Consider the following 24,482-nt stretch of genomic DNA (forward strand, 5'->3'; position numbering starts at 1 on the left):
GAATTGCCGCATTTGTACCATTGCAGAAAAGTCGAATTTGTCAAATGTCGAATTTTAAAGTCGAATTTTGAAAGCCTGTAAGAATAGGCTCCGTCCCCTTCTACCCCTGTACCTTGCTCTCTCCTGTCTGTGCTCTCTCCCGTCTGTAGGACTAGGCCCCGCCCCCTTCTTACCCTCCTGTGACTGCTCTCTCCTGACAAGTGGACCAGGCCTGCCCCCTACACGCTGCTGGTGTCTTCATTGTTACTTGGTCTGGAGCTCCGTTGGGGAGAGAACTCACGTGAGCTCATTAAGAATGAGGAACTGGGATGTTTTAATTTTATTGTGAGTAGTGTAGTGTGGTGATGTAGTATGTTGTATGGGGGGTATAGTGTAATTATGAAGTGCAGCATATGGGAGGGCTGTAGCATAGTGATGTAGTGTGGCATATGGGGGTTGGTAGCGCATAGGCGTGCGTACAGGGGGTGCCTGGTGCGCACAGGCACTCCCTAATGTCCAGCACCGCTGCACGCCACGCTTGAGTAGCACAGTGATCGCTGAGTGTGTGATCGGTGGAGCCTAGCCTGCAGCTCATTTCCGTACCTCCCACCACCGCTGCACCCGACCCCCCTCTGCCTGCTGCTAATACTATGCTGAGTGCATTCGTCGGCGGCCTCACTGGGGGGACTGGCGTCACCTTGCAATGTGACGTGGTGATGTCCGCCCATGCTCTCCTCCCGCCCACCTGTGCTTTCCTCCTGCTGCGGTCTCTCAGTCCTAGTGTGCCGCGGCCGCCACACCACTGGCAGTGTTCCTCTAGGAGGGACTGGGAGCTGCTGGCAGACACATTCTGCTGAGACTTACTTGTCAGTGCGGGTTCCGGACGGCAGGCGGCGGGTGGGAGGGCAGACGGGGAGCAGGTGTCACAAGGAGTGTGTGGGTAACTAATTAACAATACTTCCGCTCAACGTGGCACTGCTGGTCCTTCATCTCCCATGTCTCTTCACCAGGTGGCGGGCGGCCCGGAAATTAAGTGATGTGTTGTGCAGCAGTCAGTGTGAAGTGACTGTGAGTAACACTGGTGGTGCTGATGATGCTGCTGCAGAATCTGGAAGCAATTAATTCATAAATATAATATACTCTATCAGTGTTTCTCTGACGTCCTAGTGGATGCTGGGAACTCCGTAAGGACCATGGGGATTAGCGGCTCCGCAGGATACTGGGCACAAAAGTAAAGCTTTAGGACTACCTGGTGTGCACTGGCTCCTCCCCCTATGACAATCCTCCAAGCCTCAGTTAGATTTTTGTGCCCGGCCGAGAAGGGTGCACACTAGGGGCTCTCCTGAGCTTCTTAGTGAAAGTTTTGTTTTAGGTTTTTTATTTTCAGTGAGACCTGCTGGCAACAGGCTCACTGCATCGAGGGACTAAGGGGAGAAGAAGCGAACTCACCTGCGTGCAGAGTGGATTGGGCTTCTTAGGCTACTGGACACCATTAGCTCCAGAGGGACCGAACACAGGCCCAGCCTCGGAGCTCGGTCCCAGAGCCGCGCCGCCGGCCCCCTTACAGAGCCAGAAGCAAGAAGAGGTCCGGAAAATCGGCGGCAGAAGACATCCTGTCTTCACCAAGGTAGCGCACAGCACTGCAGCTGTGCGCCATTGCTCCTCAGCACACTTCACACTTCGGTCACTGAGGGTGCAGGGCGCTAGGGGGGGGCGCCCTGAGCAGCAATAGAAACACCTTGGCTGGCGAAAATACATCACATATAGCCCCCAGGGCTATATGGATGAATTTTAACCCCTGGCAGATTCCACAGAAAAACGTGAGAAAAGGCCGCCGAGAAGGGGGCGGAGCCTATCTCCTCAGCACACTGGCGCCATTTTCTCTCACAGCGCCGTTGGAGGGAAACTCCCTGGCTCTCCCCTGCAGTTACTACACTACAGAAAGGGGTTAAAAAAGAGAGGGGGGCACTAATTAGGCGTAGTATAACAATACAGCAGCTATAAGGGGAAAAACACTTATATAAGGTTATCCCTGTATATATATATATATATATATAGCGCTCTGGTGTGTGCTGGCATACTCTCCCTCTGTCTCCCCAAAGGGCTAGTGGGGTCCTGTCCTCTATCAGAGCATTCCCTGTGTGTGTGCTGTGTGTCGGTACGATTGTGTCGACATGTATGAGGAGGAAAATGGTGTGGAGGCGGAGCAATTGCCTGTAATGGAGTTGTCACCCCGTAGGGAGTCGACACCTGAGTGGCTGAGCTTATGGAAGGAATTACGTGACAGTGTCAGCTCTTTACAAAAGATTGATGACATGAGACAGCCGGCTACTCAGCCTGTGCCTGTCCAGGTGTCTCAAAAGCCATCAGGGGCTCTAAAACGCCCGTTACCGCAGATGGCAGATACAGACGCCGACACGGATACTGATTCCAGTGTCGACGATTAAGAGACGAATGTGACTTCCAGTAGGGCCACACGTTACATGATTGAGGCTATGGAAAATGTTTTTACACATTTCTGATAATACCAGTACCACTAAAAAGGGTATTATGTTGGGTGAGAAAAAACTGCCTGTAGTTTTTCCTGCATCTGAGGAATTAAATGAAGTGTGTGATGATGCGTGGGTTTCCCCCGATAAAAACTGTTAATTCCTAAAAAGTTATTAGCATCATACCCCTTCCCGCCAGAGGATAGGGCACATTGGGAAACACCCCCTAGGGTGAATAAAGCGCTCACACGCTTGTCTAAACAGGTGGCACTACCGTCCCCGGATACGGCCGCCCTTAAGGAACCTGCTGACAGAAAGCAGTAAAATATCCTAAAATGTATATACACTCACACGGGTGTGATACTGCGACCAGCAATCGCCTCAGCCTGGATGTGCAGTGCTGGGGTGGCTTGGTCGGATTCCCTGACTGACAATATTGATACCCTAGATAGGGACAGTATATTACTGACTATAGAGCATTTAAAAGATGCTTTCTATATATGCGTTGTGCACAGAGGGATATTTGCCGACTGGCATCAAGAGTAAGTGCGCTGTCCATTTCTGCCAGAAGAGGGTTATGGACAAGACAGTGGTCAGGTGATGCTGATTCCAAAAGGCATATGGAAGTATCGCCTTATAAAAGGGAGGAGTTATTTGGGGTAGGTCTAACAGACCTGGTGGCCACGGCAACGGCTGGGAAATCCACATTTTTACCCCAGGTAGCCTCTCAACATAAGAAGACGCCGTATTATCAGGCGCAGTCCTTTGGGCCCCATAAGGGCAAGCGGGCAAAAGGCTCCTCATTTCTGCCCCGTGGCAGAGGGAGAGGAAAAAGGCTGCAGCAAACAGCCAGTTCCCAGGAACAGAAACGGTGGGGGCCCGTCTCATAAATTTCAGCGTGCAGTGGGCTCACTCACAGGTGGACCCCTGGATCCTTCAGGTGGTATCTCAGGGGTACAAATTGGAATTTGAGACGTCTCCCCTTCGCCGTTTTCCTAAAGTCTGCTTTACCGACGTCTCCCTCCGACAGGGAGGCGGTATGGGAAGCCATTCACAAGCTGTATTCCCAGCAGGTGATAATCAAGGTACCCCTCCTACAACAGGGAAAGGGGTATTATTCCACGCTGTTTGTGGTACCGAAGCCGGACGGCTCGGTGAGACCTAATTTAAATCTGAAATCCTTGAACACTTACATACAAAGGTTCAAATTCAAGATGGAGTCACTCAGAGCGGTGATGGCAAACCGGGAAGAAGGGGATTATATGGTGTCTCTGGACATCAAGGATGCTTATCTCCATGTCCCAAATTACCCTTCTCACCAAGGGTACCTCAGGTTTGTGGTACAGAACTGTCACTATCAGTTTCAGACGCTGCCGTTTGGTTTGTCCACGGCACCCCGGGTCTTTACCAAAGTAATGGCCGAAATGATGATACTCCTTCGAAGGAAGGGAGTTTTAATTATCCCTTACTTGGACGATCTCCGGATAAGGGCAAGATCCAGGGAACAGTTGGTAGTCGGGGTAGCACTATCTCAGGTAGTGTTGCGGCAGCACGGTTGGATTCTTAATATTCCAAAATCGCAGCTGATTCCGACGACACGTCTTCTATTCCTAAGGATGATCCTGGACACAGTCCAGAAAATAAGAATTTACTTACCGATAATTCTATTTCTCATAGTCCGTAGTGGATGCTGGGGACTCCGAAAGGACCATGGGGAATAGCGGCTCCGCAGGAGACTGGGCACAAAGTAAAAGCTTTAGGACTAGCTGGTGTGCACTGGCTCCTCCCCCTATGACCCTCCTCCAAGCCTCAGTTAGGATACTGTGCCCGGACGAGCGTACACAATAAGGAAGGATTTTGAATCCCGGGTAAGACTCATACCAGCCACACCAATCACACCGTACAACTTGTGATCTGAACCCAGTTAACAGCATGATAACAGAAGGAGCCTCTGAAAAGATGGCTCACAACAACAATAACCCGATTTTTGTAACAATAACTATGTACAAGTAATGCAGACAATCCGCACTTGGGATGGGCGCCCAGCATCCACTACAGACTATGAGAAATAGAATTATCGGTAAGTAAATTCTTATTTTCTCTAACGTCCTAGTGGATGCTGGGGACTCCGAAAGGACCATGGGGATTATACCAAAGCTCCCAACCGGGTGGGAGAGTGCGGATGACTCTGCAGCACCGAATGAGAGAACTCCAGGTCCTCCTCAGCCAGGGTATCAAATTTGTAGAATTTAGCAAACATGTTTTCCCCTGACCAAGTAGCTGCTCGGCAAAGTTGTAAAGCCGAGACCCCTCGGGCAGCCGCCCAAGATGAGCCCACTTTCCGTGTGGAATGGGCTTTTACAGATTTTGGCTGTGGCAGGCCTGCCACAGAATGTGCAAGCTGAATTGTACTACAAATCCAACGAGCAATCGTCTGCTTAGAAGCAGGAGCACCCAGCTTGCTGGGTGCATACAGGATAAACAGCGAATCAGATTTTCTGACTCCAGCCGTCCTGGAAACATATATTTTCAGGGCCCTGACTACGTCCAGCAACTTGGAATCCTCCAAGTCCCTAGTAGCCGCAGGCACCACATATGAAAAATTAGGTAAGGGCTTTTATAGGATAAAGCCGCCAATTCTGAGACACGATGTACAGAGAGCCAACGTAAAAAATAACAATGTTTATTAATAAAACATATAAAAAGATTAATTGTCAAATAACCGGTGAAAAATATATATAAATATATATAAGAACATTCTACCTTTGAGAAAGTCACGTGAACGTGACGAAACGCGTCAGGACCCGCCCCTATCCACACTCAGCTCAGGTGAAATCTTCCAGGTGTTCCTTGGTCCCCGCTGCACCCTCCTTCTACAGCATCCGACATCAGCGGCTTCAGCGCACACGCCGCCACGACCGGGTTGTGAGAGAGACGATCCATTCCTTTCCGCTGCACAGCGTATATGGGCATTGCAGGACATTGAAGCCGAGGACGCTCGGCTCTTACCAGCCCATTTTGGAAAGGTATTGAATATCAATTTCAACTGAGGGACTTTTTTATTCATTAGGATCCTACCAACACACCTGGTATTTATCAACTATCTAACAAGTGAATCACGGAACTTTTCACCCCAATAAGCTGAGTCATTACAATATACCACTAGTTCACGTCTAGTGACTGTTCTTATATATATTTGTATATATTTTTCACCGGTTATTTGACAATTAATCTTTTTATATGTTTTATTAATAAACATTGTTATTTTTTACGTTGGCTCTCTGTACATCATGTTTCGTTCCTGATATTCAGCGCAGCCGTTTGTTCTTTTTCTATGCTATCACCACAATACTACACATAGTATTCCGGCAAGCGCAGACTATCAGGAACATAAAATTGTGATTATTTAATTCTATGAAACACGTATTGGTTTTCACTTTTTATTTTGATGATTAGGCACTCGTTTGTTGCAGTTTTTTGTTTTGGTCAATTCTGAGACACGCCTGGCTAGCCTGCCAGGGCTAACAGCATTACCACTTTCCATGTGAGATATTTTAAGTCCACAGTGGTGAGTGGTTCAAACCAATGTGATTTTAGGAATCCCAAAACTACATTGAGATCCCAAGGTGCCACTGGAGGCACAAAAGGAGGCTGTATATGCAGTACTCCCTTGACAAACGTCTGAACTTCAGGAACAGAAGCCAGTTCTTTTTGGAAGAATATTGACAGGGCCGAAATTTGAACCTTAATGGACCCTAATTTGAAGCCCATAGACAGTCCTGTTTGCAGGAAATGCGGGAAACGACCCAGTTGAAATTCCTCTGTAGGGGCCTTCCTGGCCTCGCACCACGCAACATATTTACGCCAAATACGGTGATAATGTTGTATGGTTACATCCTTCCTGGCTTTGATCAGGGTAGGGATGACTTCATCCGGTATGCCTTTTTCCTTCAGGATCCGGCGTTCAACCGCCATGCCGTCAAACGCAGCCGCGGTAAGTCTTGGAACAGACATGGTCCCTGCTGGAGCAGGTCCTTTCTTAGAGGTAGAGGCCACGGGTCTTCCGTGAGCATCTCTTGAATTTCCGGGTACCAAGTCCTTCTTGGCCAATCCGGAGCCACGAGTATAGTCTTTACTCCTCTCCTTCTTATGATTCTCAGTACTTTTGGTATGAGAGGAAGAGGAGGGAACACATACACTGACTGGTACACCCACGGTGTTACCAGAGAGTCCACAGCTATTGCCTGAGGGTCCCTTGACCTGGCGCAATATCTGTCCAGTTTTTTGTTGAGGCGGGACGCCATCATGTCCACCCTTTGGTTTTTCCCAACGGTTCACAATCATGTGGAAGACTTCTGGGTGAAGTCCCCACTCCCCCGGGTGAAGATCGTGTCTGCTGAGGAAGTCTGCTTCCCAGTTGTCCACTCCCGGAATGAACACTGCTGACAGTGCTATCACATGATTCTCCGCCCAGCGAAGAATCCTTGCCACTTCCATCATTGCCCTCCTGCTTCTTGTGCCGCCCTGTCTGTTTACGTGGGCGACTGCCGTGATGTTGTCCGACTGGATCAACACCGGCTGACCCTGAAGCAGAGGTCTTGCCTGACTTAGGGCATTGTAAATGGCCCTTAGTTCCAGGATATTTATGTGAAGTGACGTTTCCATGCTTGACCACAAGCCCTGGAAATTTCTTCCCTGTGTGACTGCTCCCCAGCCTCTCAGGCTGGCATCCGTGGTCACCAGGACCCAATCCTGAATGCCGAATCTGCGGCCCTCTAGGAGATGAGCACTCTGTAACCACCACAGGAGAGACACCCTTGTCCTTGGAGACAGGGTTATCCGCTGATGCATTTGAAGATGCGATCCGGACCATTTGTCCAGCAGATCCCACTGAAAAGTTCTTGCGTGGAATCTGCCGAATGGAATCGCTTCGTAAGAAGCCACCATCTTTCCCAGGACCATTGTGCATTGATGTACTGACACTTGGCCTGGTCTTAGGAGGTTCCTGACTATGTCGGATAACTCCTTGGCTTTCTCCTCCGGGAGAAACACCTTTTTCTGTACTGTGTCCAGAATCATCCCTAGGAACAGCAGACGTGTCGTCGGAATCAGCTGCGATTTTGGAATATTTAGAATCCATCCGTGCTGTCGTAGTACTACTTGAGATAGTGCTACTCCGACCTCTAACTGTTCTCTGGACCTTGCCTGCTTACTTTGTGCCTTCCAATGCACAATGCAAACTACAGGTAGTGCTGCAGGGCCCACACCCTTTTACTTGCCGTACAGAGCAGCTCTGGAGCTGTTACAGTGCCCAGCTGCTGCAAGAAATCAGCTTGAATGCTTCAGGGGCTGGGGCATAGCCAACATGAGCCCCACACCGAAGGAGGGTGGAGGTGTTTAATGCGAACTAGGGGTCATCCAAGCGCCGCAAAAGGCCGCCATGCCCTGCACGCCCCTTTTCTCTTTTCATATGCAGACGAGGGTTGAAGCCAACTTTGACCCACTGCTTGGATGACATCACCGTATGCAAATCCATCTGCTGCAGGCCTTCCCCCAGGAATGCTTGCACTAGTTGTTGCATTTGGTTTGTTGTCTGGGGGTGCTTCATTATTAGGCAGCCTTCTGCCCTCCCATGTTCATCTGAAAATTTGTGTTCTCCCTGCAGTTGTTGTCCCCAGATGAGAGTTCCCTTGTGCTGCCTCAGTTGAATCTCCTTTACTTGACAGAGATGTGCCTGAGCAGCGGCCCTCCCCAGCCCTATCCCAAATCATACTTATTTTGCATAGGAGATACCATGGTCATGAAGATTGTTCTCCCAGGGTGAGGTTCATTCATTGCATTCTGGGTATGCTGACCCCTGTGATTTCCCCAAATGTGGGAAACTCGACTGCATTATTTGTGGTAGTGGGGGACTGTGTTTGTGCTTTCCTCTGGTCAGCTCTGGTAAAAGTCAGATTTATTTGTCTCAGATCTTCCTCTAGCCTTGTTCTTCTTTCGAGAGTTCCCTTGTGCTGCCTCAGTTGGATCTCCTTCACTTGACAGGGGGGTACCCGAGCAGCGACCCTCCCCAGCTCTAGCCCAACTTCTACTTACCTGGCAGGTGAGATACTATGATCATGTAGGTGCTTCTCCCAGGGCAAGGCTCACCCATTGCACTCTGGGTGTGCTGCTCCTGCGATTTCCCCAAATGTGGGAAACTTGACTGCATAATTTGTGTTTCCCCTGGTCGGCTCTCATATAATTCAGATCTCTTTGTCTCAGGTCTCTCTCCAGCCTAGTTTGCTGTCTGTTTCAACTTCTCTTTTCTTGAGCCGCTCCCTTCTATGCCCTTGCGCACTATCCTGACTTCTCCCGTCTGCTTACTTTGTGCCTTCCAATGCACAATGCAAACTACAGGTAGTGCTGCAGGGCCCACACCCTTTTGCTTGCCGTTCAGAGCAGCTCTGGAGCTGTTACAGTGCCCAGCTGCTGCAAGAAAACAGCTTGAATGCTTCAGGGGCTGGGGCATAGCCAACATGAGCCCCACACCGAAGGAGGGTGGAGGTGTTTAATGCGAACTAGGGGTCATCCAAGCGCCGCAAAAGGCCGCCATGCCCTGCACGCCCCTTTTCTCTTTTCATATGCAGACGAGGGTTGAAGCCAACTTTGACCCACTGCTTGGATGACATCACCATAAGCAAATCCATCTGCTGCTGGCCTTCCCCCAGGAATGCTTGTACTAGTTGTTGCATTTGGTTTGTTGTTTGGGGGTGCTTCAGTATTAGGCAGCCTTCTGCCCTCCCATGTTTATCTGGAAATATGTGTTCTCCCTGCAGTTGTTGTCCCCAGATGAGAGTTCCCTTGTGCTGCCTCAGTTGAATCTCCTTTACTTGACAGAGATGTGCCTGAGCAGCGGCCCTCCCCAGCCCTATCCCAAATCATACTTATTTTGCATAGGCGATACCATGGTCATGAAGATTGTTCTCCCAGGGTGAGGTTCATTCATTGCATTCTGGGTATGCTGACCCCTGTGATTTCCCCAAATGTGGGAAACACGACTGCATTATTTGTGGTAGTGGGGGACTGTGTTTGTGCTTTCCTCTGGACAGCTCTGGTAAAAGTCAGATTTATTTGTCTCAGATCTTCCTCTAGCCTTGTTCTTCTTTCGAGAGTTCCCTTGTGCTGCCTCAGTTGGATCTCTTTCACTTGACAGGGGGGTGCCAGAGCAGCGACCCTCCCCAGCTCTAGCCCAACTCCTACTTACCTGCCAGGTGAGATACTTTGATCATGAAGGTGCTTCTCCCAGGGCAAGGCTCACCCATTGCACTCTGGGTGTGGTGCCCCTGCGATTTTCCCAAATGTGGGAAGCTTGACTGCATAATTTGTGTTTCCCCTGGTCAGCTCTCGTATAATTCAGATCTCTTTGTCTCAGGTCTCTCTCCAGCCTAGTTTGCTGTCTGTTTCCACTTCTTTTTTCATGAGCCCCTCCCTTTTATACCCTTGTGCACTATCCTGACTTCTCCTCCTGTCTGCTTACTTTGTGCCTTCCAATGCACAATGCAAACTACAGGTAGTGCTGCAGGGCCCACACCCTTTTACTTGCCGTACAGAGCAGCTCTGGAGCTGTTACAGTGCCCAGCTGCTGCAAGAAATCAGCTTGAATGCTTCAGGGGCTGGGGCATAGCCAACATGAGCCCCACACCGAAGGAGGGTGGAGGTGTTTAATGTGAACTAGGGGTCATCCAAGTGCCGCAAAAGGCCGCCATGCCCTGCACGCCCCTTTTCTCTTTTCATATGCAGACGAGGGTTGAAGCCAACTTTGACCCACTGCTTGGATGACATCACCATATGCAAATCCATCTGCTGCAGGCCTTCCCCCAGGAATGCTTGCACTAGTTGTTGCATTTGGTTTGTTGTTTGGGGGTGCTTCAGTATTAGGCAGCCTTCTGCCCTCCCATGTTCATCTGAAAATATGTGTTCTCCCTGCAGTTGTTGTCCCCAGATGAGAGTTCCCTTGTGCTGCCTCAGTTGAATCTCCTTTACTTGACAGAGATGTGCCTGAGCAGCGGCCCTCCCCAGCCCTATCCCAAATCATACTTATTTTGCATAGGAGATACCATGGTCATGAAGATTGTTCTCCCAGGGTGAGGTTCATTCATTGTATTCTGGGTATGCTGACCCCTGTGATTTCCCCAAATGTGGGAAACTCGACTGCATTATTTGTGGTAGTGGGGGACTGTGTTTGTGCTTTCCTCTGGTCAGCTCTGGTAAAAGTCAGATTTATTTGTCTCAGATCTTCCTCTAGCCTTGTTCTTCTTTCGAGAGTTCCCTTGTGCTGCCTCAGTTGGATCTCTTTCACTTGACAGGGGGGTGCCCGAGCAGCGACCCTCCCCAGCTCTAGCCCAACTCCTACTTACCTGCCAGGTGAGATACTATGATCATGAAGGTGCTTCTCCCAGGGCAAGGCTCACCCATTGCACTCTGATTTCCCCAAATGTGGGAAGCTTGACTGCATAATTTGTGTTTCCCCTGGTCGGCTCTCGTATAATTCAGATCTCTTTGTCTCAGGTCTCTCTCCAGCCTAGTTTGCTGTCTGTTTCCACTTCTTTTTTCATGAGCCCCTCCCTTTTATACCCTTGTGCACTATCCTGACTTCTCCTCCTGTCTGCTTACTTTGTGCCTTCCAATGCACAATGCAAACTACAGGTAGTGCTGCAGGGCCCACACCCTTTTACTTGCCGTACAGAGCAGCTCTGGAGCTGTTACAGTGCCCAGCTGCTGCAAGAAATCAGCTTGAATGCTTCAGGGGCTGGGGCATAGCCAACATGAGCCCCACACCGAAGGAGGGTGGAGGTGTTTAATGCGAACTAGGGGTCATCCAAGCGCCGCAAAAGGCCGCCATGCCCTGCACGCCCCTTTTCTCTTTTCATATGCAGACGAGGGTTGAAGCCAACTTTGACCCACTGCTTGGATGACATCACCGTATGCAAATCCATCTGCTGCAGGCCTTTCCCCAGGAATGCTTGCACTAGTTGTTGCATTTGGTTTGTTGTTTGGGGGTGCTTCAGTATTAGGCAGCCTTCTGCCCTCCCATGTTCATCTGAAAATATGTGTTCTCCCTGCAGTTGTTGTCCCCAGATGAGAGTTCCCTTGTGCTGCCTCAGTTGAATCTCCTTTACTTGACAGAGATGTGCCTGAGCAGCGGCCCTCCCCAGCCCTATCCCAAATCATACTTATTTTGCATAGGAGATACCATGGTCATGAAGATTGTTCTCCCAGGGTGAGGTTCATTCATTGCATTCTGGGTATGCTGACCCCTGTGATTTTCCCAAATTTGGGAAACTCGACTGCATTATTTGTGGTAGTGGGGGACTGTGTTTGTGCTTTCCTCTGGTCAGCTCTGGTAAAAGTCAGATTTCTTTGTCTCAGATCTTCCTCTAGCCTTGTTCTTCTTTCGAGAGTTTCCTTGTGCTGCCTCAGTTGGATCTCCTTCACTTGACAGGGGGGTGCCCGAGCAGCGACCCTCCCAAGCTCTAGCCCAACTCCTACTTACCTGCCAGGTGAGATACTATAATCAGGAAGGTGCTTCTCCCAGGGCAAGGCTCACTTATTGCACTCTGGGTGTGCTGCTCCTGCGATTTCCCCAAATGTGGGAAACTTGACTGCATAATTTGTGTTTCCCCTGGTCGGCTCTCGTATAATTCAGATCTCTTTGTCTCAGGTCTCTCTCCAGCCTAGTTTGCTGTCTGTTTCAACTTCTCTTTTCTTGAGCCGCTCCCTTCTATGCCCTTGCGCACTATCCTGACTTCTCCCGTCTGCTTACTTTGTGCCTTCCAATGCACAATGCAAACTACAGGTAGTGCTGCAGGGCCCACACCCTTTTACTTGCCGTTCAGAGCAGCTCTGGAGCTGTTACAGTGCCCAGCTGCTGCAATAAATCAGCTTGAATGCTTCAGGGGATGGGGCATGGCCAACATGAGCCCCACACCAAAGGAGGGTGGGGGTGTTTAATGCGAACTAGGGGTCATCCAAGCACCGCAAAAGGCCGCCATGCCCTGCACGCCCCTTTTCTCTTTTCATATGCAGATGAGGGTTGAAGCCAACTTTGACCCACTGCTTGGATGACATCACCGTATGCAAATCCGTCTTCTGCAGAACTTCCCCCAGGAATGCTTGCACTAGTTGTTGCATTTGGTTTGTTGTTTGGGGGTGCTTCAGTATTAGGCAGCCTTCTGCCCTCCCATGTTCATCTGAAAATATGTGTTCTCCCTGCAGTTGTTGTCCCCAGATGAGAGTTCCCTTGTGCTGCCTCAGTTGAATCTCCTTTACTTGACAGAGATGTGCATGAGCAGCGGCCCTCCCCAGCCCTATCCCAAATCATACTTATTTTGCATAGGAGATACCATGGTCATGAAGATTACTCTCCCAGGGTAAGGTTCATTCATTGCATTCTGGGTATGCTGACCCCTGTGATTTCCCCAAATGTGGGAAACGCGACTGCTTTATTTGTTGGTAGTGGGGGACTGTGTTTGTGTTTTCCTCTGGTCAGCTCTGGTAAAAGTCAAATTTCTTTGTTTCAGATCTTCCTCTAGCCTTGTTCTTCTTTCGAGAGTTTCCTTGTGCTGCCTCAGTTGGATCTCCTTCACTTGACAGGGGGGTGCCCGAGCAGCGACCCTCCCCAGCTCTAGCCCAACTCCTACTTACCTGCCAGGTGAGATACTATGATCATGAAGGTGCTTCTCCCAGGGCAAGGCTCACCCATTGCACTCTGGGTGTGCTGCCCCTGCGATTTCCCCAAATGTGGGAAACTTGACTGCATAATTTGTGTTTCCCCTGGTCAGGTCTCGTATAATTCAGATCTCTTTGTCTCAGGTCTCTCTCCAGCCTAGTTTGCTGTCTGTTTCAACTTCTCTTTTCTTGAGCCGCTCCCTTTTATACCCTTGTGCACTATCCTGACTTCTCCTCCTGTCTGCTTACTTTGTGCCTTCCAATGCGCAATGCAAACTACAGGTAGTGCTGCAGGGCCCACACCCTTTTACTTGCCTTACTGAACAGCTCTGGAGCTGTTACAGTGCCAAGCTGCTGCAAGAAATCAGCTTGAATGCTTCAGGGGATGGGGCATGGCCAACATGAGCCCCACACCGAAGGAGGGTGGAGGTGTTTAATGCGAACTAAGGGTCATCCAAGCGCCGCAAAAGGCCGCCATGCCCTGCATACCCCTTTTCTCTTTTCATATGCAGATGAGGGTTCCAGCCAACTTTGGCCCACTGCTTGGATGACATCACCGTATGCAATTCCGTCTTCTGCAGAACTTCCCCCAGGAATGCTTGTACTAGTTGTTGCATTTGGTTTGTTGTTTGGGGGTGCTTCAGTATTAGGCAGCCTTCTGCCCTCCCATGTTCATCTGAAAATATGTGTTCTCCCTGCAGTTGTTGTCCCCAGATGAGAGTTTCCTTGTGCTGCCTCAGTTGAATCTCCTTTACTTGACAGAGATGTGCATGAGCAGCGGCCCTCCCCAGCCCTATCCCAAATCATACTTATTTTGCATAGGAGATACCATGGTCATGAAGATTGTTCTCCCAGGGTGAGGTTCATTCATTGCATTTTGGGTATGCTGACCCCTGTGATTTCCCCAAATGTGGGAAACTCGACTGCATTATTTGTGGTAGTGGGGACTGTGTTTGTGCTTTCCTCTGGTCAGCTCTGGAAAAAGTCAGATTTCTTTGTCTCAGATCTTCCTCTAGCCTTGTTCTTCTTTCGAGAGTTCCCTTGTGCTGCCTCAGTTTGATCTCTTTCACTTGACAGGGGGGTGCCCGAACAGCGACTTTCCCCAGCTCTAGCCCAACTCCTACTTACCTGCCAGGTGAGATACTATGATCATGAAGGTGCTTCTCCCAGGGCAAGGCTCACCCATTGCACTCTGGGTGTGCTGCCCCTGCGATTTCCCCAAATGTGGGAAACTTGACTGCATAATTTGTGTTTCCCCTGGTCGGCTCTCGTATAATTCAGATCTCTTTGTCTCAGGTCTCTCTCCAGCCTAGTTTGCTGTCTGTTTCCACTTCTCTTTTCTTCAGCCGCTCCCTTCTATACCCTTGTGCACTATCCTGACTTCTCCTCCCGTCTGCTTACTTTGTGCCTTCCAATGCACAATGCAAACTACAGGTAGTGCTGCAGGGCCCACACCCTTTTACTTGCCTTACAGAGCAGCTCTGGAGCTGTTACAGTGCCCAGCTGCTGCAAGAAATCAGCTTGAATGCTTCAGGGGATGGGGCATGGCCAACATGAGCCCCACACCAAAGGAGGGTGGAGGTGTTTAATGCGAACTAGGGGTCATCCAAGCACCGCAAAAGGCCGCCATGCCCTGCACGCCCCTTTTCTCTTTTCATATGCAGATGAGGGTTGAAGCCAACTTTGACCCACTGCTTGGATGACATCACCGTATGCAAATCCGTCTTCTGCAGAACTTCCCCCAGGAATGCTTGCACTAGTTGTTGCATTTGGTTTGTTGTTTGGGGGTGCTTCAGTATTAGGCAGCCTTTTGCCCTCCCATGTTCATCTGAAAATATGTGTTCTCCCTGCAGTTGTTGTCCCAAGATGAGAGTTCCCTTGTGCTGCCTCAGTTGAATCTCCTTTACTTGACAGAGATGTGCATGAGCAGCGGCCCTCCCCAGCCCTATTCCAAATCATACTTATTTTGCATAGGAGATACCATGGTCATGAAGATTTTTCTCCCAGGGTGAGGTTCATTCATTGCATTTTGGGTATGCTGACCCCTGTGATTTCCCCAAATGTGGGAAACTTGACTGCATTATTTGTGGTAGTGGGAGACTGTGTTTGTGCTTTCCTCTGGTCAGCTCTGGTAAAAGTCAGATTTCTTTGTCTCAGATTTTCCTTTAGCCTTGTTCTTCTTTCGAGAGTTCCCTTGTGCTGCCTCAGTTGGATCTCCTTCACTTTACAGGGGGGTACCCGAGCAGCGACCCTCCCCAGCTCTAGCCCAACTCCTACTTACCTGCCAGGTGAGATACTATGATCATGAAGGTGCTTCTCCCAGGGCAAGGCTCACCCATTGTACTCTGGGTGTGCTGCTCCTGCGATTTCCCCAAATGTGGGAAACTTGACTGCATAATTTGTGTTTCCCCTGGTCGGCTCTCGTATAATTCAGATCTCTTTGTCTCAGGTCTCTCTCCAGCCTAGTTTGCTGTCTGTTTCCACTTCTCTTTTCTTCAGCCGCTCCCTTCTATACCCTTGTGCACTATCCTGACTTCTCCTCCCGTCTGCTTACTTTGTGCCTTCCAATGCACAATGCAAACTACAGGTAGTGCTGCAGGGCCCACACCCTTTTACTTGCCTTACAGAGCAGCTCTGGAGCTGTTACAGTGCCCAGCTGCTGCAAGAAATCAGCTTGAATGCTTCAGGGGCTGGGGCATAGCCAACATGAGCCCCACACCGAAGGAGGGTGGAGGTGTTTAATGCAAACTAGGGGTCAGACAAGCGCCGCAAAAGGCCACCATGCCCTGCACGCCCCTTTTCTGTTTTCATATGCAGACGAGGGTTGAAGCCAACTTTGACCCACTGCTTGGATGACATCACCATATGCAAATCCATCTGCGGCAGGCCTTCCCCCAGGAATGCTTGCACTAGTTGTTGCATTTGGTTTGTTGTTTGGAGGTGCTTCAGTATTAGGCAGCCTTCTGCCCTCCTATGTTCATCTGAAAATATGTGTTCTCCCTGCAGTTGTTGTCCCAAGATGAGAGTTCCCTTGTGCTGCCTCAGTTGAATCTCCTTTACTTGACAGAGATGTGCATGAGCAGCGGCCCTCCCCAGCCCTATTCCAAATCATACTTATTTTGCATAGGAGATACCATGGTCATGAAGATTTTTCTCCCAGGGTGAGGTTCATTCATTGCATTTTGGGTATGCTGACCCCTGTGATTTCCCCAAATGTGGGAAACTTGACTGCATTATTTGTGGTAGTGGGAGACTGTGTTTGTGCTTTCCTCTGGTCAGCTCTGGTAAAAGTCAGATTTCTTTGTCTCAGATTTTCCTTTAGCCTTGTTCTTCTTTCGAGAGTTCCCTTGTGCTGCCTCAGTTGGATCTCCTTCACTTTACAGGGGGGTACCCGAGCAGCGACCCTCCCCAGCTCTAGCCCAACTCCTACTTACCTGCCAGGTGAGATACTATGATCATGAAGGTGCTTCTCCCAGGGCAAGGCTCACCCATTGTACTCTGGGTGTGCTGCTCCTGCGATTTCCCCAAATGTGGGAAACTTGACTGCATAATTTGTGTTTCCCCTGGTCGGCTCTCGTATAATTCAGATCTCTTTGTCTCAGGTCTCTCTCCAGCCTAGTTTGCTGTCTGTTTCCACTTCTCTTTTCTTCAGCCACTCCCTTCTATACCCTTGTGCACTATCCTGACTTCTCCTCCCGTCTGCTTACTTTGTGCCTTCCAATGCACAATGCAAACTACAGGTAGTGCTGCAGGGCCCACACCCTTTTACTTGCCTTACAGAGCAGCTCTGGAGCTGTTACAGTGCCCAGCTGCTGCAAGAAATCAGCTTGAATGCTTCAGGGGATGGGGCATGGCCAACATGAGCCCCACACCAAAGGAGGGTGGAGGTGTTTAATGCGAACTAGGGGTCATCCAAGCACCGCAAAAGGCCGCCATGCCCTGCACGCCCCTTTTCTCTTTTCATATGCAGATGAGGGTTGAAGCCAACTTTGACCCACTGCTTGGATGACATCACCGTATGCAAATCCGTCTTCTGCAGAACTTCCCCCAGGAATGCTTGCACTAGTTGTTGCATTTGGTTTGTTGTTTGGGGGTGCTTCAGTATTAGGCAGCCTTCTGCCCTCCCATGTTCATCTGAAAATATGTGTTCTCCCTGCAGTTGTTGTCCCAAGATGAGAGTTCCCTTGTGCTGCCTCAGTTGAATCTCCTTTACTTGACAGAGATGTGCATGAGCAGCGGCCCTCCCCAGCCCTATTCCAAATCATACTTATTTTGCATAGGAGATACCATGGTCATGAAGATTTTTCTCCCAGGGTGAGGTTCATTCATTGCATTTTGGGTATGCTGACCCCTGTGATTTCCCCAAATGTGGGAAACTTGACTGCATTATTTGTGGTAGTGGGAGACTGTGTTTGTGCTTTCCTCTGGTCAGCTCTGGTAAAAGTCAAATTTCTTTGTCTCAGATTTTCCTTTAGCCTTGTTCTTCTTTCGAGAGTTCCCTTGTGCTGCCTCAGTTGGATCTCCTTCACTTTACAGGGGGGTACCCGAGCAGCGACCCTCCCCAGCTCTAGCCCAACTCCTACTTACCTGCCAGGTGAGATACTATGATCATGAAGGTGCTTCTCCCAGGGCAAGGCTCACCCATTGTACTCTGGGTGTGCTGCTCCTGCGATTTCCCCAAATGTGGGAAACTTGACTGCATAATTTGTGTTTCCCCTGGTCGGCTCTCGTATAATTCAGATCTCTTTGTCTCAGGTCTCTCTCCAGCCTAGTTTGCTGTCTGTTTCCACTTCTCTTTTCTTCAGCCGCTCCCTTCTATACCCTTGTGCACTATCCTGACTTCTCCTCCCGTCTGCTTACTTTGTGCCTTCCAATGCACAATGCAAACTACAGGTAGTGCTGCAGGGCCCACACCCTTTTACTTGCCTTACAGAGCAGCTCTGGAGCTGTTACAGTGCCCAGCTGCTGCAAGAAATCAGCTTGAATGCTTCAGGGGATGGGGCATGGCCAACATGAGCCCCACACCAAAGGAAGGTGGAGGTGTTTAATGCGAACTAGGGGTCATCCAAGTGTCAAAGTCAAAAATATTACATAGAGAGACCATATAAACTGCACACATATAAGTCGCTATACTTGCAAATATGCGCAGCGAGCACAGCAATATATGGAAACACACGCATTTGCTCGGACATGGCACAGAGATGGATTCGGCACTTGTTTCATACAGTACATGGTTATAATAATGAACAGCACCAGACATCATGGAGATTTAGAATTGGCTAATGAATTAATGTCATGGATGTGTATCATTCGAACCGAACCAGATAAACACATCATGTTTGGTATTGAAGCAAGCAGAATGAGGTGTGGGTTAGTTTGAGGCCTGTTGTGTTGTTGTGGGACATTGCAGCGGATAGATATGATTATATGTATAAAAGCTAAGATCATATTGTTAGAACAATGGATGCTCAAGACAACCTTTTACTAAGTTTTCAGGGCTGAACCTGATTAGCATATACAAAGGAGAAAGAAAGACCCCTCCCCCAGGTACTGGTCAAACAGGAAGGTAGTGGTCAGGTGTGGCCTCAGAGAACAGATGTAATGTAGCTACACTCACAGACACACACACAGCTACCTGGCACCAAGCAGCATGGCGGCTGAATCCCCAGGACATCTTCCAAACTAAAGGCTAAGTATTGAACTTCACATGGCTAGATAAGGAAACAGACAGATTGCTTTCTGGTTTTAAATAGGTTATTGTAACTTGGTTGTGTGATTGTTGGGTGTTCGTGGATACTCTGTGAAGTCCGTGATGAATTGGAACAGTATACAATCTGTAGCATAGTATTTGTGGTATTTGTTTGCCTATGGAGATTTAAAATAGATTGTGCTGGTTAGTTATAATATATATCCTGTTAATCATAAATACCACCATGCAGTTACGTTTGTGTTAATTACATTGTGATCTGGTCTTGTGATGAATATGCTCTGGTTATTGAGATACTGAAGTTGTTTGGGATGTGAAATTATGAGATGGTTGTAGGAAGTTGGATTACATTGTGAAAGGTGATTTAGATGGTTTGGAATTGTAAAATCAGAACATATGCATTGTTTTGAGGCTTGGACATTTTGGAATAAAGTGCCATGTGTTTGGACCTGCAAATCTAAAATGGCTGCTGCTGGATGTCTTCCCCTCCCCCTTTCAGCCATGTGGTGTGGTCTTTGGAATCAAGTGGAGGTTTCTCAAAATGGAGTCTAGCTTCCATCCCATGCTGTATTCAGCATTGACTAACTGCGCAGCGATTGTCTCTCACATGTGTAGTTTTATCTGCAACCATGTTGTCTCTTATTTAATGTTATCATGAGCCATTTCTCTCTATCTCTCTCTTCTTCTCTTCCCCTTCCATTTTCCCATAAATAGTAATTGTATTGTATTGTATTTCTAGTGTAGCTATTTTGGTTAGGAAGTCTTTGTTATATTGTAGTGTATCATTTGTACTGTTATCCCCTTTTTACCAGTATATTAGATATAATACAGTTAATAGGCTTTGGACCCTAAACCAGTATCTGTGTATTTTCTATAGTGTTAAGTGTTCACTTGAGCGTCGGTGACGCTCAAGCAGCTTTGTAGTTAGTCAGGTTACACAAGGTTGCACTTACACCCTGTATCCACATTAAGGTATTCTGTGTATTTCATTGTTAAAAGGTTTAGACATAAAGGTATAGCGTTGTGAGCGTCTGCGCTGCTGGTGATCTCCTCGTGGTCTCGAGCGTCTGCTACGCCATAGCGAATCATTACGTTAGTCAACAGCCAATAACGTGTCCTGTGATCTCTGGGCCGTGAGCGAACGTGACGCTTGAGCGTCTCGCCTACGGCTGAGCGATCGTTACGCAACTAGTGTACCCTTACGGTACTTCTTAAGTAAACAGCGTACAGTGTTCTTAGACCTCATAAAGGGTTGTTTATACGACAAAAGTATTTAGTATTGTCAATTGGGGGCCGTCCAGTCCTTCACATATCTGCACTAGGTAGATCAGCAGACATTATCCATCAGCAAAGGGCGGGATCATATTCCTTGCAGTGCTGATTGGATAAGCGTCTGTTTCGCTTAGTAAAGGGTGCTGAGGGAATCCGGGACCGGAGGTAAGAACAGTACGCTATTGTCTTTGAAAATCTGGTTTTTATTTCAATTTGGTGCCAACTACACACTCAGGCCTAGAATAACTTTAGGAGTTTTGAATGATGACTTTCTTTGTGACAAGAGGCCGCATGGTCTGTCCACCATTTTGTGTGACCCTCATGGAGGTGGAAGGGGGAGGAGCAGCGGCCATTTTGGGAAGGTCAAATTTTTTTTTTTTTTCTGAGCGGCTGGTTTTCAGTTGACTCAGGAAACAATCAGCCATCCACTGTCAAAAAGAAATCATCATTTAATGAGTTTTTTTTTAATGCATTTATTTAATCTATATCATAGTCAATCATAGGTAATAGTGATTGGTACTTATATGTAATATCTATATGCGTGTGCTTACATCAATGTATGTTATTAGATTAAATTTAGAATTGCATTTTCATCTGTGTAAGTTTCACATCTCACCTTCCTGTTTGCCATTTGCATTGATAACGTGCTGAGAAAAAACAAGCACACAGCATAGAAGATACTGTGTGGTGTTTGGTAAGCGTTTATATAGTGAAATATCGCTTATAGTAAGGCGATACAGAAGCCACAAGACAATAGCACACATTTGTTCAGTTTCCAAAATTTAGTTTAAATACCTTACTTTACTGTAACGCCTCTGGGGAGAGCTATCAGACTACGGGAAATGATTTTTCTGATCAGAAAACTATAAGAATGATAGTGGGTTGAAAACGGTATGAGTGTATTGAATCCCGCTTTGTGGACTTTGTGATCTATGTGATAAAACGGTATTGAATTCCGCTTTGTGGACTTTGTGATCTGTGTGATCTATGTGGAACGTGATGAGCACGATCTGAGTGAAAACGTGCAACAGAGTGTGATAAAGTTTTCGTTGTATTACGCTCTGGCTGTTTTGGAGCACAGTAGGGAGACTCCAATGATCCTACCATTTATGGGCAACAAGTGTCTATAAGTGGTACGATTGGACCGCACGGTTGTATGTGTGACCAATAACGCAACGTGATATGAGGTCGTATATCCATGCGTAAATCTTGCCCTCATACGTGTTGTAGGGAGCACATGCAAGCGTGATTTGTGTAAAGAAAAAGGAAGGGAATTTTCTCAGGAAAATCTCTAGAGATAGGGCCTGCAACGGCTACACGTGTCTGCTAGAAGGCGGAACGGGGATACCCGGAGCAGAAGAAGTTCAGTGGAAGAGCTTTAAGGATTTCCAACGAAGTTCTGTGTTTGGTGCATTTTAGGAAGTTTTTCTGTGTTTAAAAAGGTCCACAATGGCAGCCAAGTGCACAACACAGAGATGGTCGGAGGTCAGGATTCAGACTCCAGAGGCTTGCAGACCCCGAGGGTCTGCTCGGTTAGTAATGTGGGGGAAATATGGTCCCCACACTGAGACCTTTTGTGATGAATGGACACGAATGACTGCGGGGGATAAGGCACCATTTCCCGGGATAGGTAGTTTTGACTTAGAGGTGTTGCATAATTTAAGGCAAAGGATCAGTCTCATAAAATCCTGGAAACAACGAGTTAAACATGATGATTGTTTGCAGTTATGGCAACAGGAAAGTGAAATGCAAAGAAATGTAACTTACATATCTAACTTTCATCTTGAGAGGAGAGACATGGCATTGAAGAGGATTATGGTTGCAGAGAAATGGCACAATGTTGTACGATAAAAATGCACTTAGTAACTGTATTAAGAATGAAAGTGTTAAATGTAATAATGTTTATGAAAATTAAAGTGTAAAAATTACAAATGTTAACCTGTGCAAGTCGCACCCCATGTTAAACTTCCCTCAGGATTACCAACAAGAAAGTGAGCCCAGAACGATGTCGGCACCTCTTAAAGAAGCCATCCTACAAGACATCCAGGTGGACGCGACCAAATTGGTAAAGGCAATAATCAAACCCCCTAACGGAGGGTCAGGTGAGGTCGTGTCCACAGGTACGTACAATGTTTTATATCACGCACAAACAAATGTACCCCATATTGTAAGACCAAAACAAGGTGATGTGATTGAGTTTAGTCCTGTCAGGGTGATCACAGTCCCCAATGGGAAGACTGATGATCAGGGAACCATTCCCGTCAAGGACAGTGCAATGCGCCATCCCTGGTCCCGGACAGAATTGAGATCAATCATGTCTGATTACCCAGATCCTAGGAAAGATCTAACTGTATGATCAAAGATTCACAGAAGGCATACCAACTCCCTAGACAACGACATAATCATGGTATCCAAGGAATCAGGTAGGTACAGGGAAAGCGGTTGATGGTGATGAGCATCCAAGCGTTTGAGGAGGCATCAAATCAACCAAAACCCCAGGCCATTGGCACATGGAGGAACTTAAGGATTTGTGATCTGTGCAAAAGAGAAGGGCATTATGCCAGTAACTGCAACAGCCCACATAAAATCAGACCCCCTAGACATGAAAATGAGCAAAAGTTATGACACACCAAATTACAAGCAGGGATCACATAGGAAGAATTTTGAGCCACACCCATGATAGGTAGTCAAGAAAGGTGATCATACGACTGATGGTAAGCCTGAGGTAACGGTTAATAAATTGGGAGGTCATTCACTGAAGACACAGGAATGACCAGGTGAAACGTTGTAAATGTATCTGTGAAATGTTTTTTTTTTTCTCTCTCTCTCTATCCCCATCTCTGACGAGTATTGGTAAGAATTCACACATTGCATATCCACTTGGTCCTTGCAGAAGTCTACCAAACCCCAGCATGACCTCCGCCACAATGTATTTCTGGCCAGATACAGACAGTGGAGTAATGCAGGTGCTGGTGGGGAGGGACTGCTCAAGGAGACCATTAGACACGTAGATATGACAGCCTGATAATCTGACAATGTTTTTCTAATGCTAACAATGTTTTCTTAATGTTGACAATGTTTTAAAAATGCTTTGTTTCTCTTTTCCTATTGATGGTTAATGTCGAGTTATGTAATATATATATGCATATGAATTGTTCTCTATCTCTTGTTTTTTTTTTTTTTTTTTTTCCTCTCTCTTCTCACTCATGTTTTCATGGTTTAAAGATGGTATGTCACCCCTCAGTTGGACCAATGGTAATGCCAGATTTTTTCTCCTTACAGAAAGATCGCCGGTTAGGAAGGAATATTGCATCACCAGAATGTTCGTTTGGAAGACTGAGAGATAGCACCTTTGAGAGGACAGCAGAACAAGAAGAACAACAAGACGAGAGAACTTATTATCGTAACAAGTTCTCTCCCCCTCAAACTGATTTCTTATACCCCCTTTACAAATTTCTTCTTTTCTCCTCCTGTAAGATGGACTTGCCCCAAGAGACTGTGATATGGATTTTCCTGTTGACCATGATGTTGACCAGAGCAGTCTGTTTCGGTGAGAGTACCAGTGAGGTCGAGAAAGGATCCAGAAAGGTCCTGATGACTGAGACGGAGGTGTAAATTTCCAATAGCAACCCAATCACCAAGCAAAGGCGAGTACCGGGCACGATCTAACAACCATGTTATTTGTAAACAATTGTGAAGGATTGTTAGTTCAAAAAGAAAACTGTATCTGTAGGCTCTGTGACAATGGTTGAGGATGGATGCATAAAGAAATGCCAATCCAGTTTTAATATCCATATGGACCGGCATCCATTGAGTGACTATCACTCCTTAGTGGGTAGTGTGTTAAATAAAACAGATTGTTGGGTATGCTCTCAAGTACCTCAGGGTCATAGTAAATCAGGGCTAGTACCATTTCCTTTAACGGTAGGGGAGGTACTTGAGCTAAAGGGTGGGAGACCGGTGGACAGGAGGTTTAATATCTCCAGCCCTCCTAGTTTGAAGCTCCACCAATACCATGTGGATAGGTCCCTATTATGTTTTAACATCTCCAATCCCCGAAAGCCGGGAAATTGGGAAGTGTCATGGAGCAACCAAACCATGACCTTTTCGCATAGAGCAGATAGAATGCCTACAGATACAGAGCTTGTACGCCACATAGCCAGTAGAGGAAAATCTTTCCGGTATAGGTATACCTTAGGAAATAGGATTACGAGAGTTGGAGAAGTATCACCAGGATACTGTGCACATATCGTACAAACTGATACGTGTACTAAACAGATGGGAGAGTTAGGGTTAGGAGAGTTCACATGGAAAATGTGTAACATGGT

The 24,482-nt window shown here is 47.6% G+C and overlaps 16 non-coding genes and 1 pseudogene across 16 annotated transcripts; all 17 read left to right on the forward strand.

Moving 5' to 3' along the window:
* The first annotated feature begins 8,237 nt into the window (after positions 1–8,237).
* LOC135016667 (U1 spliceosomal RNA) lies at positions 8,238–8,401 on the forward strand. The gene has a single exon (XR_010214679.1). It is a non-coding gene; the product is annotated as a U1 spliceosomal RNA (small nuclear RNA).
* A 152-nt stretch (positions 8,402–8,553) lies between these two features.
* LOC135016659 (U1 spliceosomal RNA) lies at positions 8,554–8,695 on the forward strand (annotated as a pseudogene).
* Positions 8,696–9,387: 692 nt separating this feature from the next.
* Positions 9,388–9,551, forward strand: LOC135016628 (U1 spliceosomal RNA). Its single transcript, XR_010214643.1, has one exon. It is a non-coding gene; the product is annotated as a U1 spliceosomal RNA (small nuclear RNA).
* A 152-nt stretch (positions 9,552–9,703) lies between these two features.
* On the forward strand, positions 9,704–9,866 carry LOC135016735 (U1 spliceosomal RNA). Its single transcript, XR_010214737.1, has one exon. It is a non-coding gene; the product is annotated as a U1 spliceosomal RNA (small nuclear RNA).
* Positions 9,867–10,540: 674 nt separating this feature from the next.
* On the forward strand, positions 10,541–10,704 carry LOC135016808 (U1 spliceosomal RNA). Its single transcript, XR_010214802.1, has one exon. It is a non-coding gene; the product is annotated as a U1 spliceosomal RNA (small nuclear RNA).
* Positions 10,705–11,676: 972 nt separating this feature from the next.
* LOC135016802 (U1 spliceosomal RNA) lies at positions 11,677–11,840 on the forward strand. The gene has a single exon (XR_010214796.1). It is a non-coding gene; the product is annotated as a U1 spliceosomal RNA (small nuclear RNA).
* A 152-nt stretch (positions 11,841–11,992) lies between these two features.
* On the forward strand, positions 11,993–12,155 carry LOC135016733 (U1 spliceosomal RNA). Its single transcript, XR_010214735.1, has one exon. It is a non-coding gene; the product is annotated as a U1 spliceosomal RNA (small nuclear RNA).
* Positions 12,156–12,826: 671 nt separating this feature from the next.
* LOC135016706 (U1 spliceosomal RNA) lies at positions 12,827–12,991 on the forward strand. Its single transcript, XR_010214715.1, has one exon. It is a non-coding gene; the product is annotated as a U1 spliceosomal RNA (small nuclear RNA).
* A 152-nt stretch (positions 12,992–13,143) lies between these two features.
* Positions 13,144–13,306, forward strand: LOC135016676 (U1 spliceosomal RNA). The gene has a single exon (XR_010214688.1). It is a non-coding gene; the product is annotated as a U1 spliceosomal RNA (small nuclear RNA).
* A 674-nt stretch (positions 13,307–13,980) lies between these two features.
* Positions 13,981–14,142, forward strand: LOC135016810 (U1 spliceosomal RNA). Its single transcript, XR_010214804.1, has one exon. It is a non-coding gene; the product is annotated as a U1 spliceosomal RNA (small nuclear RNA).
* Positions 14,143–14,295: 153 nt separating this feature from the next.
* On the forward strand, positions 14,296–14,458 carry LOC135016670 (U1 spliceosomal RNA). Its single transcript, XR_010214682.1, has one exon. It is a non-coding gene; the product is annotated as a U1 spliceosomal RNA (small nuclear RNA).
* Positions 14,459–15,132: 674 nt separating this feature from the next.
* On the forward strand, positions 15,133–15,296 carry LOC135016635 (U1 spliceosomal RNA). The gene has a single exon (XR_010214649.1). It is a non-coding gene; the product is annotated as a U1 spliceosomal RNA (small nuclear RNA).
* A 152-nt stretch (positions 15,297–15,448) lies between these two features.
* Positions 15,449–15,611, forward strand: LOC135016692 (U1 spliceosomal RNA). The gene has a single exon (XR_010214701.1). It is a non-coding gene; the product is annotated as a U1 spliceosomal RNA (small nuclear RNA).
* A 674-nt stretch (positions 15,612–16,285) lies between these two features.
* LOC135016636 (U1 spliceosomal RNA) lies at positions 16,286–16,449 on the forward strand. The gene has a single exon (XR_010214650.1). It is a non-coding gene; the product is annotated as a U1 spliceosomal RNA (small nuclear RNA).
* A 152-nt stretch (positions 16,450–16,601) lies between these two features.
* On the forward strand, positions 16,602–16,764 carry LOC135016693 (U1 spliceosomal RNA). The gene has a single exon (XR_010214702.1). It is a non-coding gene; the product is annotated as a U1 spliceosomal RNA (small nuclear RNA).
* Positions 16,765–17,438: 674 nt separating this feature from the next.
* LOC135016637 (U1 spliceosomal RNA) lies at positions 17,439–17,602 on the forward strand. Its single transcript, XR_010214651.1, has one exon. It is a non-coding gene; the product is annotated as a U1 spliceosomal RNA (small nuclear RNA).
* Positions 17,603–17,754: 152 nt separating this feature from the next.
* LOC135016694 (U1 spliceosomal RNA) lies at positions 17,755–17,917 on the forward strand. The gene has a single exon (XR_010214703.1). It is a non-coding gene; the product is annotated as a U1 spliceosomal RNA (small nuclear RNA).
* Positions 17,918–24,482: the final 6,565 nt, after the last annotated feature.

Source organism: Pseudophryne corroboree, unplaced genomic scaffold, assembly GCF_028390025.1.
Source record: "Pseudophryne corroboree isolate aPseCor3 unplaced genomic scaffold, aPseCor3.hap2 scaffold_302, whole genome shotgun sequence".
In the NCBI taxonomy this organism is placed as follows: domain Eukaryota; kingdom Metazoa; phylum Chordata; class Amphibia; order Anura; family Myobatrachidae; genus Pseudophryne; species Pseudophryne corroboree.